The sequence below is a fragment of the Gallinula chloropus genome (genome assembly GCF_964237585.1).
Source record: "Gallinula chloropus genome assembly, chromosome: 18".
Taxonomy (NCBI): domain Eukaryota; kingdom Metazoa; phylum Chordata; class Aves; order Gruiformes; family Rallidae; genus Gallinula; species Gallinula chloropus.
In genome coordinates, this window is record NC_140103.1 from 77,095 (window position 1) to 93,000 (window position 15,906).

The following is a 15,906-nucleotide window of genomic DNA, read 5'->3' on the forward strand; positions in this document are numbered from 1 at the left end:
GCGCGGCGCCTCGCCGCCCGCGCGCCCCGCACCGACCCCCGGCCCGCCGCGACCACTCGCGCCGCGACCCGCCGACCGCCCGGCCCCGGCCGACCCCGCGACGGGCGGCGGAACCGGAGCCTCACCGGGAGGGAGCGCCGGCATCCCGACGGGCCCCCTCATCGCCCCGGAAAGCACGGGCAGGCTCCTCGTGGCAGCTCCGCGGTTATACTGCCCGGAAAGGAGCGGGGCATGCCGGGATATACTGCCCCGGAAAGGAGCGGGGCATGCCGGGATATACTCCCCCGCAAGGGAGCGGGGCATGCCGGGATACGTTCCAGTGCGGCTCCGGCGGAAAAATGGCCGCCGGAGGACTTCCGGGCATGGCGGCGCCCATCTCCGTACGGCTCCGGCGGTTAAATGGCGACCGAGGGGCTTACGGGCATGGCGGCGCCCATCTCCGTGCGGCTCCGGCGGAAAAATGGCCGCCGGGGGGCTTCCGGGCATGGCGGCGCCCATCTCCGTGCGGCTTCGGCGGTTAAAAGGCGGCCGGGGGGCTTCCGGGCATGGCGGCGCCCATCTCCGTGCGGCTCCGGCGGAAAAATGGCCGCCGGGGGGCTTCCGGGCATGGCGGCGCCCATCTCCGTACGGCTCCGGCGGTTAAATGGCGACCGAGGGGCTTACGGGCATGGCGGCGCCCACCTCCGTGCGGCTCCGGCGGAAAAATGGCCGCCGGGGGGCTTCCGGGCATGGCGGCGCCCATCTCCGTGCGGCTTCGGCGGTTAAAAGGCGGCCGGGGGGCCTTCCGGGCATGGCGGCGCCCATCTCCGTGCGGCTCCGGCGGAAAAATGGCCGCCGGGGGGCTTCCGGGCATGGCGGCGCCCATCTCCGTGCGGCTCCGGCGGTTAAAAGGCGGCCGGGGGGCTGCCGAGCATGGCGGCGCCCATCTCCGTGCGGCTCCGACGGAAAAATGGCCGCCGGGGGGCTTCCGGGCCCCCGTTTGGGGGCGCGAGCTTGGGGGGGGCTACACAGCACAGCTGCCCCGTTCGGGAAGCTAAGCAGGGACCAGTTCGGTCAGCGCCCGGATGGGCGACCTCACCCCGTCTTCGAATCCCCGCACCTAACAGTGCCCCCGCCACGTGCGCCCCTCCTCCCAAAATCTGACCCCCCCCGAGGGAGTCCCATCACCTTCGAGGGTTCCCCGGACCTGACAGTGCCCCGGCCGACCCCGCGACGGGCGAAGGAAACCCCGCCTCACCGGGAGGGAACTTTCGGAACGCTGCGGCTTCCGTGCGCTGCGCCACCCGGGCGCAGTACCGCTGCGTGTCCGCAAGGCGGCAGCACCGAGTGATCCCGCGAGGGGGGGGGGCGGGGGGGGGGGTACCGGCGCCTCTCCGGGAGGGAGCGTCCGGTGACCTCACAGCTTCCCCGTCCGGGAAGCTAAGCAGGTACCAGCTCGGTCAGCGCCCGGATGGGCGACCTCACCCCGTCTTCGAATCCCCGCACATGACAGTGACCCCCCCCCCCCACCCGCGCGCCCCCCTCCCAAAATCTGCCCCCCCGAGGGAGTCCCATCGCCTTCGGGGGTTCCCCGGACCTGACAGTGCCCCGGCCGACCCCGCGACGGGCGGCGGAACCCCCCCCTCACCGGGAGGGAGCGGCCGCCCCGCAATGGCGGCGTCCCTCGTTAAAGCGCCCTGCCGCTCGCGCTGCGCCGCCCGGCCGCAGTCCGCACGCAGCGGGCTCTGCGCGCACCCGCGCAGGAACGCGGCGAGTGTGCACGGAGGCAGCAGAACGCGGCGGCTTCCGTGCGCTGCGCCACCCGGGCGCAGTACCGCTGCGTGTCCGCAAGGCGGCAGCACCGAGGACCCCCGTGTTCGAATCCCCGCTCGGGCCTTTCCGCCAGTGCTCGGGCCTTTCCGCCAGTGCTCGTATCTCTCCGCCTCTGCTCGTATCTCTCCGCCTCTGCTCGGCCCTTTTCGGCTCCCCCTGCCCCACTAATTACCCGTCTGCCGCTGACCTGCGCTCATTAACAACCCCCCATCTCCTCCAGCGAATTCAACCCCCCTCCCAACCCTACTGCGACCCCTCTGAGAGCCCTCGAACCCCACCATGGCCCCTGACCCCCTAGAAGACCCCCGAAGGAACCCCCAACACCCCAAAAATAGACCCTAGAGAGACCCCCCCAGAACCCCTCAGAGACACCCCCCCCCCCCCCAAAGAGCCCCCCCACGATCCCCTAAAAAGGCCCTTAGGGCCCCCCAACTCCCCAAAGCCCACAAAGAGCCCCCCCAAAAAACCCAGACCCCCCAAACAGACCCCATAAAGAACCCTAACCACCCCCCAAAAAACCTGAGACTCCTTAAAGACGCCCCCAAGCCCCTCACATCCCCCCCAAAATGAGACCCCATAAAGATCCCCTCAAAGAACCCCACACCCCCCCTTAGAGAACCCCCCCGAAAAGCCCTAGACCCCACCAAAAAGAGACCCTGTAAAGACCCCATAGTCCCCCAAAAAGAGCCAACCGCCCTGACTCAGCTGCTGCCAGCCCCATCGATGGAAAGATGCCACAACAACAGTGGCCTTGGCCACGCTTTCTTGGAAACAACTGGTTCCCTCATCACCTCTGAATAATAAAAATTCTAAGGCATTTTACAACAATGTCCAATACAACAGTAAACTGCTGCCAAGTATAACCCAGAAAATTGTTAGCCGATTCTCCTCTGTCGAAACCGTTGCCAGCTTTGGGCTGAGATGCCTCCAAGGTTTGGTCACCTTCGTCTTCAGCCAACATTGCCAAGTCTCTTGGCTGTTCTTCTGGATCCCCTGGAAGAAGACTGGTGACTGCCTGGAGAAGTGACTCAATCTGCTCTTCTGTCAGTCTTTCCTCACTTTCTTCCACCATCTGCAGGTCAAAAACCAATACATTGTTATTCAATCCATACTTCCTTCCTCAGCTCCAAACAGGAAGACTCGGCCCCAGTAAATACTGCTTTCAATGGATGCAAGACGTAGCCTGAACTCATCACAAAAGCATTTTACAAAGTGGAACTCTTGTAATATTGATAACAACACAAAACAAAAAAGCTCCCTTGTTAGCCACGACAGCTGGCATGCCGCAGTGAGACCCTGCTTCTGTTACAAGGAGAACACCACGCTCAGAACAGGCTTTCCTCCTAAAGCCTCTCAGCCTAAGAAAAACCAAACCAAAATACCCAAAGAATTCCCACAAACTAGAAACCCCCACAAAGCCCAAAAACCAAAGAAGCCACAAACCCCCATTAAAGACACACACAAACCCCAGACCCCACAAGAAAAGCTGCGGGAACTCAAAACACCACAGAAGCCCCTAGCCCTCCCCCAAACCCGCAACCCACAGAACCCCAAAGCCTTCAAAAGGCAGAGAACCAAAACCCCCCCTTAGAACCCCAGTTAAAAAAAACAAACCAACAGAAAAACCTCACAAGCCCACACTAACCCCACAAATCCCAGACCCTGTAAAAAAACCAACCCACCCAACCCCTATAGCCACAAAAACCAGGGAAAAAAAAAAAAAAAAAAATCAGTAAAACTACAAACACCTTACCAACCTCCTTGGCTCATTTTCTGAGAGGAGCCTGCACCAGCAGACAGACTAACACATTTTAATCCTAAACTCGGTTCTCTGCGTTCTTTCTCTGCCCCTTCTCTACATCCTTTTCTTTCAACTTCCTCTTCCTACCCACAAGGCTGTCTAAACCAATGGATAGAAACACTAACCCAGGTAACAGTACATCCAGTTCAGATAAAGGCAATGAAATCACCAGCGCCAATACTACGACCTTCTTACAGGTACCACAAGCTCCCAAGAACTCACCTGTAACAGGAAAAGAGGAGAAACCATAGAGACCTTAAATGCAATACGCCAAAACCCGAAAGAGACTTATTCTTGTATATTGAATGTTAAAATCACATGCATAATTACAGAATTCTTTACAGCTGAAAAAATATTTTTAGAAGACGACCCTGACAGTCTACCTGCAACTGCTGCAAGATGTCTATAATAAACCCCCACAATTTTCTGTAATTAAAAAAAAAACAAAACAAAAAAAAAAAACAAACCAGGAAAGAATGCAATCAATCATCCAGGTAATTCTGAGTTAACTGATGCCCTGAATGGGACAAGTCGAACCCAAGCTAACACCAGCCAGTTTACTGCAATGCTTGTCTAGCATACACATATATAAATCAAAATGACATGTGGCTAGAGGCCAGGTGCAAAAAGAATAAGACATTTGCACACCACAGCAGACAACCTGCCGAGGGCCACGATATGATATGCTGCAGCAGAGTCTTGTGGCTGTTCGCTCAAACACGCTGGTGGAATAGTCTGCATAACCGGCCCTGGGCACGATTTACATGGGGTTTTCTAAGCTATGCCTGATGTGGCTAAGGGATTTTTACTGGGCAATCCTGGTTTAAGACCAGTCTCGGCTCCTAAGGAATGCCAGCCAACAAAGATGTTTTCAGCCGTTAACAAGAGGAACAGAAATCCAACGACGAGCTGCTGCTTTTAAAACGTGGAGTCATCATTGTGACAAATGGCACCACACAGATCTCTGTTAACACATTTGTAGACAAAGTGGAAGACCTGGGGTTGGGGACAGCTGTGCAACTCAGCCTTCATTTCCCGAGGGCAGGTATGCTCCGTCAGCTGCTGCCAGGTGTCGTCGACAACAAGAAACGGGCTGCACTCTGCCGGCTTGTCCACCTCGAACTTCTCAGCGCAGAGCTGGCGAACATCTTCGGTGGTTATAGACAGTCTCACCAGGAAAGATCTTTCCTGTACATCCACAGTACACTCCCTGGAACGCAACATGAAGGTGGTTCTGTAGAATGAGAAAACACACATCAGCAACTCAAAAACCCCAACAGCTGAAGCGTCAGCAACAAACCTGTCCCCACACTGAGACTCACCCCCGCGATTCCCACGCCCGACAGCCACCTCGCCAACTGCAATACTGGTGGCAAAACTGTGGCAAGCGGAACAGAAATTCCTAAGCCAACACCCTCCTTTCCTCATATTACACTCTAACCCTGCGATTACAGCCAAACAGGACTTGTCCTGCCGAGCAAAACCAGGAAACAAAATGCAGTGAGGCTAAGCAATGTCTGAGGCAGCAGGGTCGAGAGATGGTGCTGCTGCACTACTGCCACAAAACAGGCACCTCCTATCGCCGTGTCAGTCAGAAGGAATAAGAAAAAAGCCTCTGCCAGTGGCAGCAAACGGTGCTGATCCCCAAGTTACTGCGTGATAAGCCATCTGCATTCTTATGCTGCAGCACGCAAAGTGTTTTAGGGTGCTTCAGTCCAGTCAGGACACTTTCATTGCATTAAACCGGTGACAATCTGGGGTCCGAGCCCGATTTAACCGGCTTTCCCATGACAGCTTTTTTTCTTTTTTACAGTAAGGCTTAGAGGGAAGCAGAAAGAAAGCTTCCTCGGCAACATTAGGCTAAACCCTAATGGCAAAAGCCTCGTGGCAAAAGCTGGACCTTTTTTCTGTGTTGAAACTGACATGTTCTTACAACTCCGATAACATGGAAAAAGTCTAAGTGCACCCTACAAGGAAATGCAGTTCTACCTTTCAGAAAGCATTTAAAGAGGAAAAAAAACCAAGCAACAACTGGGGGAAAAGCAACCACAAACATCTTTTGAACACATGAACAAAGCAAGCTGCTGTAGTGTGCTTTTTTTTAAAAAAAAAAAGACATTAACTGTGGTTACAGACTGAAAAAGATACAATTAAAGGAAGTGGAAAAATGGCACAGTGAGAAAGACCTGTTTATCAACTCAGCGGGTGCCAATGTCTGTATGCTAAACCAATCAGGCACGCTAAATCACAATGGCAAAGATGTACATTGCACAAAAGCAAGCCAGCAAAAGCTACCATTGAGAAGGTGGTTCTACCACTTAAGTTCCAAGAAGCACTCTTATCTTTAACAAAGTATTTTTACAGCTTGCAAACTGAAACACTGAAGCTTTGCAGCAGCATTTAAACCAGGTCAGGACTGACCCTGACGAAACAGGGCCTATCCGTTTCTGTTACCGGGGTGAAGCAATTATGAAAAATCAGCCCTAGAGGAGGAAAATCAAGCTGCAGTTTTAGTTCCTAATGTATGTAACACACAGATGTTTTTAAAAGCACGCGCTTTAGACAGACGGGACTGCTTCGAGAAGAGGCTGAAGCTCCCACAAGCACTCCTAACATATACTAAGTATCAAAGTTATTTATGGAGCGGCAGAAAATTGTACTCAATCATCCTCACAATATGGCATGTTTTGCCTTTTCATCCTAGAGACGGAGGGAGGATGAAGGCCTTCCGGGGTCCGATAGCTGATAAAACTGCAGGAGCCCATCACAAGTGTAGCTACCACATTGTTAAGTCACGATGACTCCCCCTGCTCGATCGAAAATATCTCACCTCATAAGGCAGAGTCCATCAGTAGATTCCCAGGTCACACAGGCCTGCACTCTGCGAGCTGAACAGCTTTCTGTACTTCCACTTTACAGCGGAACCATGAGACTCTCTTGTTATGCTACTGATGTTGCCAACTTTAGGACCACCCTTGGATGGATTTCTACTCCAACAATGTCATCAAAATCTGCGCTGTGAAGAAGAACCCACCTTCCCTAGTCCTTTGCTTCATTTTAAGAAAAATAAACGAATGACAGGTTACCTTCTCCATGCAGAAAACACAGATCCATCGATTCCACCACGTACTCAACTTCAGTATCCAGCTCCAGCATGTCACACCTACTCACCCAGTGTGATAACACAGTCAAGAAGTCATCATTTTCATTCAGCCTCCCTGAGACAAAGGGAATAGAGACAGTCAGAGACAAACTGCGCTTTCCTTACCAGCCTCACCGTTTGAAAGGAAAGTGTTGCTTCGCTGCCTTCGCTGAGAAGTACATCTGTATTACTCTAGATCCTCCTGTAACCAGTGCGCAGCAAAGTGGGTGTCACCTGACACTGGCTGGACAGGACGCCAATGCCAGCTTCGTCCCATACTCTCTAGCGAGCGCAAATCTGACGATGCACACTTTGAGGCGTGCTCTCCTCAGGCAGCAACTCTGTCTTCTACAGGATCTGCTGGAGATGCCCCTCGTTTCATGAACTGCTGCCAACAGCACCTGCATTTATGGAGAATAAAGCATATTCAAGGGTCAGCTTGCTGCCTGGGACAGTGAGATATAGAATGAAAAAAAAAAAAAAGAACACCAGACAACAGGCTAGAGAAATTTTTGGAGAAAACAAGACAGGTGCAGATCACGACAAAGAGATGGAAAAGGAAAGTAACTGCAGTGGCCTGCAGGACAGAGATGGAAGACGAAAAAAGGAGGAAGAGAAAGCAGGAAAAAAGCACAGAGAGAAAAAGAAAAGGGAGAGGGAGATGAAGAAAGAGAAAGGGAGAGAAGAAAAGGGAGCAGGACAGTAGAATAGAGAAGTACAGGCAAGGGGAAAAAAAAAAAAAATCAGAGGAGTAGTAAGAAAGGGCAGGGGTCAGTGGAGGGCTGGGAAGGACCAAGACTCACAAGAAGGACAACAGGTTCTGGATGGGTAACCACCCAACTCTTAAACTTTTGGGGACTTAATGGGTACAAGGTATCCAAGAAGAAAGCTCAAATAGCAAGCCAAACAGCAATGTCTCCAATGGGCTTGGACATTTCACAAGGGCAACAAAGGCTGACAAGGAAACAAAAGGCAGAGCAGAACCTGTGCTCCATTTTCATTTACCATAAAAAATTATAGAAACCCTGCGAGCCACGGAACCCCCAAAAACCCAATTAAAACCACAAAAGAAACCCAAACCAGAAAACCAAGAAAAGACCAGAGCAAAATAACCACCGAGCCGAAGAAACCAGCAAACCCGGAAACCCCAGACACCACAAGAACCCCCGATAACCACTGAACGCCACAGCAGCCACAAGAGAAGCCCTAAGCCCTCCTCTGCCAAAAGAGCCCCGCGAGACAGAAAACCCACAAGCCGCAACTAGAGAGAGACACAGACCCACGCAAACCCCCAAATCCCCCCAAACCTGCCAGCCCCGCGGCCCGGACACGCTCAGACTGACCGGAAGAGCCCAGTCGCGCCCCGCCCCGCCGGCCCCTTCGGTGCCCCGTGTCTCCCGTGCCGGCTGCTCGGGGAACGGGAGCTCTGGCCCGGCCGCACCCCCAAGCCCCCGCCGCGACCCCCTCCGCGCACTGCCCGCGCGGCGCGGAGCCCCCCCTCCCGGCCCGGACACCCCGCCGGACGCCGCGGAGACACGTCCCGGCACGGACCGGCGCCGGCAGAAGGCCGGCCGCGGCTGGGGGGGGGTGGAAGGCGCGGCGCCTCGCCGCCCGCGCGCCCCGCACCGACCCCCGGCCCGCCGCGACCACTCGCGCCGCGACCCGCCGACCGCCCGGCCCCGGCCGACCCCGCGACGGGCGGCGGAACCGGAGCCTCACCGGGAGGGAGCGCCGGCATCCCGACGGGCCCCCTCATCGCCCCGGAAAGCACGGGCAGGCTCCTCGTGGCAGCTCCGCGGTTATACTGCCCGGAAAGGAGCGGGGCATGCCGGGATATACTGCCCCGGAAAGGAGCGGGGCATGCCGGGATATACTCCCCCGCAAGGGAGCGGGGCATGCCGGGATACGTTCCAGTGCGGCTCCGGCGGAAAAATGGCCGCCGGAGGACTTCCGGGCATGGCGGCGCCCATCTCCGTACGGCTCCGGCGGTTAAATGGCGACCGAGGGGCTTACGGGCATGGCGGCGCCCATCTCCGTGCGGCTCCGGCGGAAAAATGGCCGCCGGGGGGCTTCCGGGCATGGCGGCGCCCATCTCCGTGCGGCTTCGGCGGTTAAAAGGCGGCCGGGGGGCTTCCGGGCATGGCGGCGCCCATCTCCGTGCGGCTCCGGCGGAAAAATGGCCGCCGGGGGGCTTCCGGGCATGGCGGCGCCCATCTCCGTACGGCTCCGGCGGTTAAATGGCGACCGAGGGGCTTACGGGCATGGCGGCGCCCACCTCCGTGCGGCTCCGGCGGAAAAATGGCCGCCGGGGGGCTTCCGGGCATGGCGGCGCCCATCTCCGTGCGGCTTCGGCGGTTAAAAGGCGGCCGGGGGGCCTTCCGGGCATGGCGGCGCCCATCTCCGTGCGGCTCCGGCGGAAAAATGGCCGCCGGGGGGCTTCCGGGCATGGCGGCGCCCATCTCCGTGCGGCTCCGGCGGTTAAAAGGCGGCCGGGGGGCTGCCGAGCATGGCGGCGCCCATCTCCGTGCGGCTCCGACGGAAAAATGGCCGCCGGGGGGCTTCCGGGCCCCCGTTTGGGGGCGCGAGCTTGGGGGGGGCTACACAGCACAGCTGCCCCGTTCGGGAAGCTAAGCAGGGACCAGTTCGGTCAGCGCCCGGATGGGCGACCTCACCCCGTCTTCGAATCCCCGCACCTAACAGTGCCCCCGCCACGTGCGCCCCTCCTCCCAAAATCTGACCCCCCCCGAGGGAGTCCCATCACCTTCGAGGGTTCCCCGGACCTGACAGTGCCCCGGCCGACCCCGCGACGGGCGAAGGAAACCCCGCCTCACCGGGAGGGAACTTTCGGAACGCTGCGGCTTCCGTGCGCTGCGCCACCCGGGCGCAGTACCGCTGCGTGTCCGCAAGGCGGCAGCACCGAGTGATCCCGCGAGGGGGGGGGGCGGGGGGGGGGTACCGGCGCCTCTCCGGGAGGGAGCGTCCGGTGACCTCACAGCTTCCCCGTCCGGGAAGCTAAGCAGGTACCAGCTCGGTCAGCGCCCGGATGGGCGACCTCACCCCGTCTTCGAATCCCCGCACATGACAGTGACCCCCCCCCCACCCGCGCGCCCCCTCCCAAAATCTGCCCCCCCGAGGGAGTCCCATCGCCTTCGGGGGTTCCCCGGACCTGACAGTGCCCCGGCCGACCCCGCGACGGGCGGCGGAACCCCCCCCTCACCGGGAGGGAGCGGCCGCCCCGCAATGGCGGCGTCCCTCGTTAAAGCGCCCTGCCGCTCGCGCTGCGCCGCCCGGCCGCAGTCCGCACGCAGCGGGCTCTGCGCGCACCCGCGCAGGAACGCGGCGAGTGTGCACGGAGGCAGCAGAACGCGGCGGCTTCCGTGCGCTGCGCCACCCGGGCGCAGTACCGCTGCGTGTCCGCAAGGCGGCAGCACCGAGGACCCCCGTGTTCGAATCCCCGCTCGGGCCTTTCCGCCAGTGCTCGGGCCTTTCCGCCAGTGCTCGTATCTCTCCGCCTCTGCTCGTATCTCTCCGCCTCTGCTCGGCCCTTTTCGGCTCCCCCTGCCCCACTAATTACCCGTCTGCCGCTGACCTGCGCTCATTAACAACCCCCCATCTCCTCCAGCGAATTCAACCCCCCTCCCAACCCTACTGCGACCCCTCTGAGAGCCCTCGAACCCCACCATGGCCCCTGACCCCCTAGAAGACCCCCGAAGGAACCCCCAACACCCCAAAAATAGACCCTAGAGAGACCCCCCCAGAACCCCTCAGAGACACACCCCCCCCCAAAGAGCCCCCCCACGATCCCCTAAAAAGGCCCTTAGGGCCCCCCAACTCCCCAAAGAGCCCCCCCAAAAAACCCAGACCCCCCAAACAGACCCCATAAAGAACCCTAACCACCCCCCAAAAAACCTGAGACTCCTTAAAGACGCCCCCAAGCCCCTCACATCCCCCCCAAAATGAGACCCCATAAAGATCCCCTCAAAGAACCCCACACCCCCCCTTAGAGAACCCCCCCCAAAAGCCCTAGACCCCACCAAAAAGAGACCCTGTAAAGACCCCATAGTCCCCCAAAAAGAGCCAACCGCCCTGACTCAGCTGCTGCCAGCCCCATCGATGGAAAGATGCCACAACAACAGTGGCCTTGGCCACGCTTTCTTGGAAACAACTGGTTCCCTCATCACCTCTGAATAATAAAAATTCTAAGGCATTTTACAACAATGTCCAATACAACAGTAAACTGCTGCCAAGTATAACCCAGAAAATTGTTAGCCGATTCTCCTCTGTCGAAACCGTTGCCAGCTTTGGGCTGAGATGCCTCCAAGGTTTGGTCACCTTCGTCTTCAGCCAACATTGCCAAGTCTCTTGGCTGTTCTTCTGGATCCCCTGGAAGAAGACTGGTGACTGCCTGGAGAAGTGACTCAATCTGCTCTTCTGTCAGTCTTTCCTCACTTTCTTCCACCATCTGCAGGTCAAAAACCAATACATTGTTATTCAATCCATACTTCCTTCCTCAGCTCCAAACAGGAAGACTCGGCCCCAGTAAATACTGCTTTCAATGGATGCAAGACGTAGCCTGAACTCATCACAAAAGCATTTTACAAAGTGGAACTCTTGTAATATTGATAACAACACAAAACAAAAAAGCTCCCTTGTTAGCCACGACAGCTGGCATGCCGCAGTGAGACCCTGCTTCTGTTACAAGGAGAACACCACGCTCAGAACAGGCTTTCCTCCTAAAGCCTCTCAGCCTAAGAAAAACCAAACCAAAATACCCAAAGAATTCCCACAAACTAGAAACCCCCACAAAGCCCAAAAACCAAAGAAGCCACAAACCCCCATTAAAGACACACACAAACCCCAGACCCCACAAGAAAAGCTGCGGGAACTCAAAACACCACAGAAGCCCCTAGCCCTCCCCCAAACCCGCAACCCACAGAACCCCAAAGCCTTCAAAAGGCAGAGAACCAAAACCCCCCCTTAGAACCCCAGTTAAAAAAAACAAACCAACAGAAAAACCTCACAAGCCCACACTAACCCCACAAATCCCAGACCCTGTAAAAAAACCAACCCACCCAACCCCTATAGCCACAAAAACCAGGAAAAAAAAAAAAAAAAAAATCAGTAAAACTACAAACACCTTACCAACCTCCTTGGCTCATTTTCTGAGAGGAGCCTGCACCAGCAGACAGACTAACACATTTTAATCCTAAACTCGGTTCTCTGCGTTCTTTCTCTGCCCCTTCTCTACATCCTTTTCTTTCAACTTCCTCTTCCTACCCACAAGGCTGTCTAAACCAATGGATAGAAACACTAACCCAGGTAACAGTACATCCAGTTCAGATAAAGGCAATGAAATCACCAGCGCCAATACTACGACCTTCTTACAGGTACCACAAGCTCCCAAGAACTCACCTGTAACAGGAAAAGAGGAGAAACCATAGAGACCTTAAATGCAATACGCCAAAACCCGAAAGAGACTTATTCTTGTATATTGAATGTTAAAATCACATGCATAATTACAGAATTCTTTACAGCTGAAAAAATATTTTTAGAAGACGACCCTGACAGTCTACCTGCAACTGCTGCAAGATGTCTATAATAAACCCCCACAATTTTCTGTAATTAAAAAACAACAAAAAAAAAAAAAAAAAAAAACCAGGAAAGAATGCAATCAATCATCCAGGTAATTCTGAGTTAACTGATGCCCTGAATGGGACAAGTCGAACCCAAGCTAACACCAGCCAGTTTACTGCAATGCTTGTCTAGCATACACATATATAAATCAAAATGACATGTGGCTAGAGGCCAGGTGCAAAAAGAATAAGACATTTGCACACCACAGCAGACAACCTGCCGAGGGCCACGATATGATATGCTGCAGCAGAGTCTTGTGGCTGTTCGCTCAAACACGCTGGTGGAATAGTCTGCATAACCGGCCCTGGGCACGATTTACATGGGGTTTTCTAAGCTATGCCTGATGTGGCTAAGGGATTTTTACTGGGCAATCCTGGTTTAAGACCAGTCTCGGCTCCTAAGGAATGCCAGCCAACAAAGATGTTTTCAGCCGTTAACAAGAGGAACAGAAATCCAACGACGAGCTGCTGCTTTTAAAACGTGGAGTCATCATTGTGAAAAATGGCACCACACAGATCTCTGTTAACACATTTGTAGACAAAGTGGAAGACCTGGGGTTGGGGACAGCTGTGCAACTCAGCCTTCATTTCCCGAGGGCAGGTATGCTCCATCAGCTGCTGCCAGGTGTCGTCGACAACAAGAAACGGGCTGCACTCTGCCGGCTTGTCCACCTCGAACTTCTCAGCGCAGAGCTGGCGAACATCTTCGGTGGTTATAGACAGTCTCACCAGGAAAGATCTTTCCTGTACATCCACAGTACACTCCCTGGAACGCAACATGAAGGTGGTTCTGTAGAATGAGAAAACACACATCAGCAACTCAAAAACCCCAACAGCTGAAGCGTCAGCAACAAACCTGTCCCCACACTGAGACTCACCCCCGCGATTCCCACGCCCGACAGCCACCTCGCCAACTGCAATACTGGTGGCAAAACTGTGGCAAGCGGAACAGAAATTCCTAAGCCAACACCCTCCTTTCCTCATATTACACTCTAACCCTGCGATTACAGCCAAACAGGACTTGTCCTGCCGAGCAAAACCAGGAAACAAAATGCAGTGAGGCTAAGCAATGTCTGAGGCAGCAGGGTCGAGAGATGGTGCTGCTGCACTACTGCCACAAAACAGGCACCTCCTATCGCCGTGTCAGTCAGAAGGAATAAGAAAAAAGCCTCTGCCAGTGGCAGCAAACGGTGCTGATCCCCAAGTTACTGCGTGATAAGCCATCTGCATTCTTATGCTGCAGCACGCAAAGTGTTTTAGGGTGCTTCAGTCCAGTCAGGACACTTTCATTGCATTAAACCGGTGACAATCTGGGGTCCGAGCCCGATTTAACCGGCTTTCCCATGACAGCTTTTTTTCTTTTTTACAGTAAGGCTTAGAGGGAAGCAGAAAGAAAGCTTCCTCGGCAACATTAGGCTAAACCCTAATGGCAAAAGCCTCGTGGCAAAAGCTGGACCTTTTTTCTGTGTTGAAACTGACATGTTCTTACAACTCCGATAACATGGAAAAAGTCTAAGTGCACCCTACAAGGAAATGCAGTTCTACCTTTCAGAAAGCATTTAAAGAGGAAAAAAAACCAAGCAACAACTGGGGGAAAAGCAACCACAAACATCTTTTGAACACATGAACAAAGCAAGCTGCTGTAGTGTGCTTTTTTAAAAAAAAAAAGACATTAACTGTGGTTACAGACTGAAAAAGATACAATTAAAGGAAGTGGAAAAATGGCACAGTGAGAAAGACCTGTTTATCAACTCAGCGGGTGCCAATGTCTGTATGCTAAACCAATCAGGCACGCTAAATCACAATGGCAAAGATGTACATTGCACAAAAGCAAGCCAGCAAAAGCTACCATTGAGAAGGTGGTTCTACCACTTAAGTTCCAAGAAGCACTCTTATCTTTAACAAAGTATTTTTACAGCTTGCAAACTGAAACACTGAAGCTTTGCAGCAGCATTTAAACGAGGTCAGGACTGACCCTGACGAAACAGGGCCTATCCGTTTCTGTTACCGGGGTGAAGCAATTATGAAAAATCAGCCCTAGAGGAGGAAAATCAAGCTGCAGTTTTAGTTCCTAATGTATGTAACACACAGATGTTTTTAAAAGCACGCGCTTTAGACAGACGGGACTGCTTCGAGAAGAGGCTGAAGCTCCCACAAGCACTCCTAACATATACTAAGTATCAAAGTTATTTATGGAGCGGCAGAAAATTGTACTCAATCATCCTCACAATATGGCATGTTTTGCCTTTTCATCCTAGAGACGGAGGGAGGATGAAGGCCTTCCGGGGTCCGATAGCTGATAAAACTGCAGGAGCCCATCACAAGTGTAGCTACCACATTGTTAAGTCACGATGACTCCCCCTGCTCAATCGAAAATATCTCACCTCATAAGGCAGAGTCCATCAGTAGATTCCCAGGTCACACAGGCCTGCACTCTGCGAGCTGAACAGCTTTCTGTACTTCCACTTTACAGCGGAACCATGAGACTCTCTTGTTATGCTACTGATGTTGCCAACTTTAGGACCACCCTTGGATGGATTTCTACTCCAACAATGTCATCAAAATCTGCGCTGTGAAGAAGAACCCACCTTCCCTAGTCCTTTGCTTCATTTTAAGAAAAATAAACGAATGACAGGTTACCTTCTCCATGCAGAAAACACAGATCCATCGATTCCACCACGTACTCAACTTCAGTATCCAGCTCCAGCATGTCACACCTACTCACCCAGTGTGATAACACAGTCAAGAAGTCATCATTTTCATTCAGCCTCCCTGAGACAAAGGGAATAGAGACAGTCAGAGACAAACTGCGCTTTCCTTACCAGCCTCACCGTTTGAAAGGAAAGATCAAGACCTGCAGTGCCGGCTTCCGGTCGCCAGCTGACAGCTGCGCGCGCTGGGGTCTCGCGGTAGCGAGTTTCTGAAAGCACGTGCAGCTGCAGAACCGAATCGTGGTCGCCCGGCGGCAGCAGCAGCGAGCGCTTGTGTGACCGCCACTGCTAGTGCGCGGCTCCAGGCTTGCAGCGCAGCGTTTTGGTCGCGGGGCAGCAGCATCGCATCAGGGATCCTTTTCTGAGCGTTCTGAGCGGTGCCTGACCGCGCCGACAGTTTATACATACATACAAAGACGGTAAATAGTAGTTGTGGGTGCAGGCCTTTTTCCTTCTTCCCTTCCCTTGCTCTGCCCTTCTCCCGCTCGCAGCCCAAGCATTTCAGTTTTGTATTTGACCGCCTTAAAATTATGGTTCCTGTCCATGCCGGCATTCCATTACCTAGGGAGGAGAAGCAGCGGAGAGTATATGCAGTCAGACCTCACATAAAGCTGTGTCCAGCCAAGACAGGATAAAAACTCGGGCCTTTAAACGCTCCAGGGCTGAGCTGGTGGAGAACTGGCCCTGGCCAGGACAACGACAGGAGCAAGGCTTCACTTCCCTCTCTCGAGCTGCCCAACTGACAGCGCTGTATCCTCTCAGCCGCCAGCGGTGTGCTTCCGCGGGCTCTAGGACCCGGTGACCGGC

At 54.6% G+C, this 15,906-nt stretch overlaps 2 long non-coding RNA genes across 5 annotated transcripts; both read right to left on the bottom strand.

Moving 5' to 3' along the window:
• Positions 1-2,562: 2,562 nt before the first annotated feature.
• On the bottom strand, positions 2,563-7,194 carry LOC311198656. 3 transcript variants are annotated; one of them, XR_014617710.1, is made up of 4 exons: positions 6,882-7,194; positions 4,610-4,847; positions 3,739-3,835; positions 2,563-2,884 (listed from the first exon to the last, which is right to left on the bottom strand). It is a non-coding gene; the product is annotated as an uncharacterized lncRNA (long non-coding RNA). The 3 variants fall into 3 exon arrangements; XR_014617711.1 differs by having other exon boundaries at positions 6,700-7,194; XR_014617712.1 differs by lacking the exon at positions 6,882-7,194 and having other exon boundaries at positions 4,610-5,488.
• A 3,701-nt stretch (positions 7,195-10,895) lies between these two features.
• LOC311198542 lies at positions 10,896-15,191 on the bottom strand. Of its 2 annotated transcripts, XR_014617702.1 has the most exons (4): positions 15,029-15,191; positions 12,941-13,178; positions 12,071-12,167; positions 10,896-11,217 (listed from the first exon to the last, which is right to left on the bottom strand). It is a non-coding gene; the product is annotated as an uncharacterized lncRNA (long non-coding RNA). The 2 variants fall into 2 exon arrangements; XR_014617703.1 differs by lacking the exon at positions 15,029-15,191 and having other exon boundaries at positions 12,941-13,823.
• Positions 15,192-15,906: the final 715 nt, after the last annotated feature.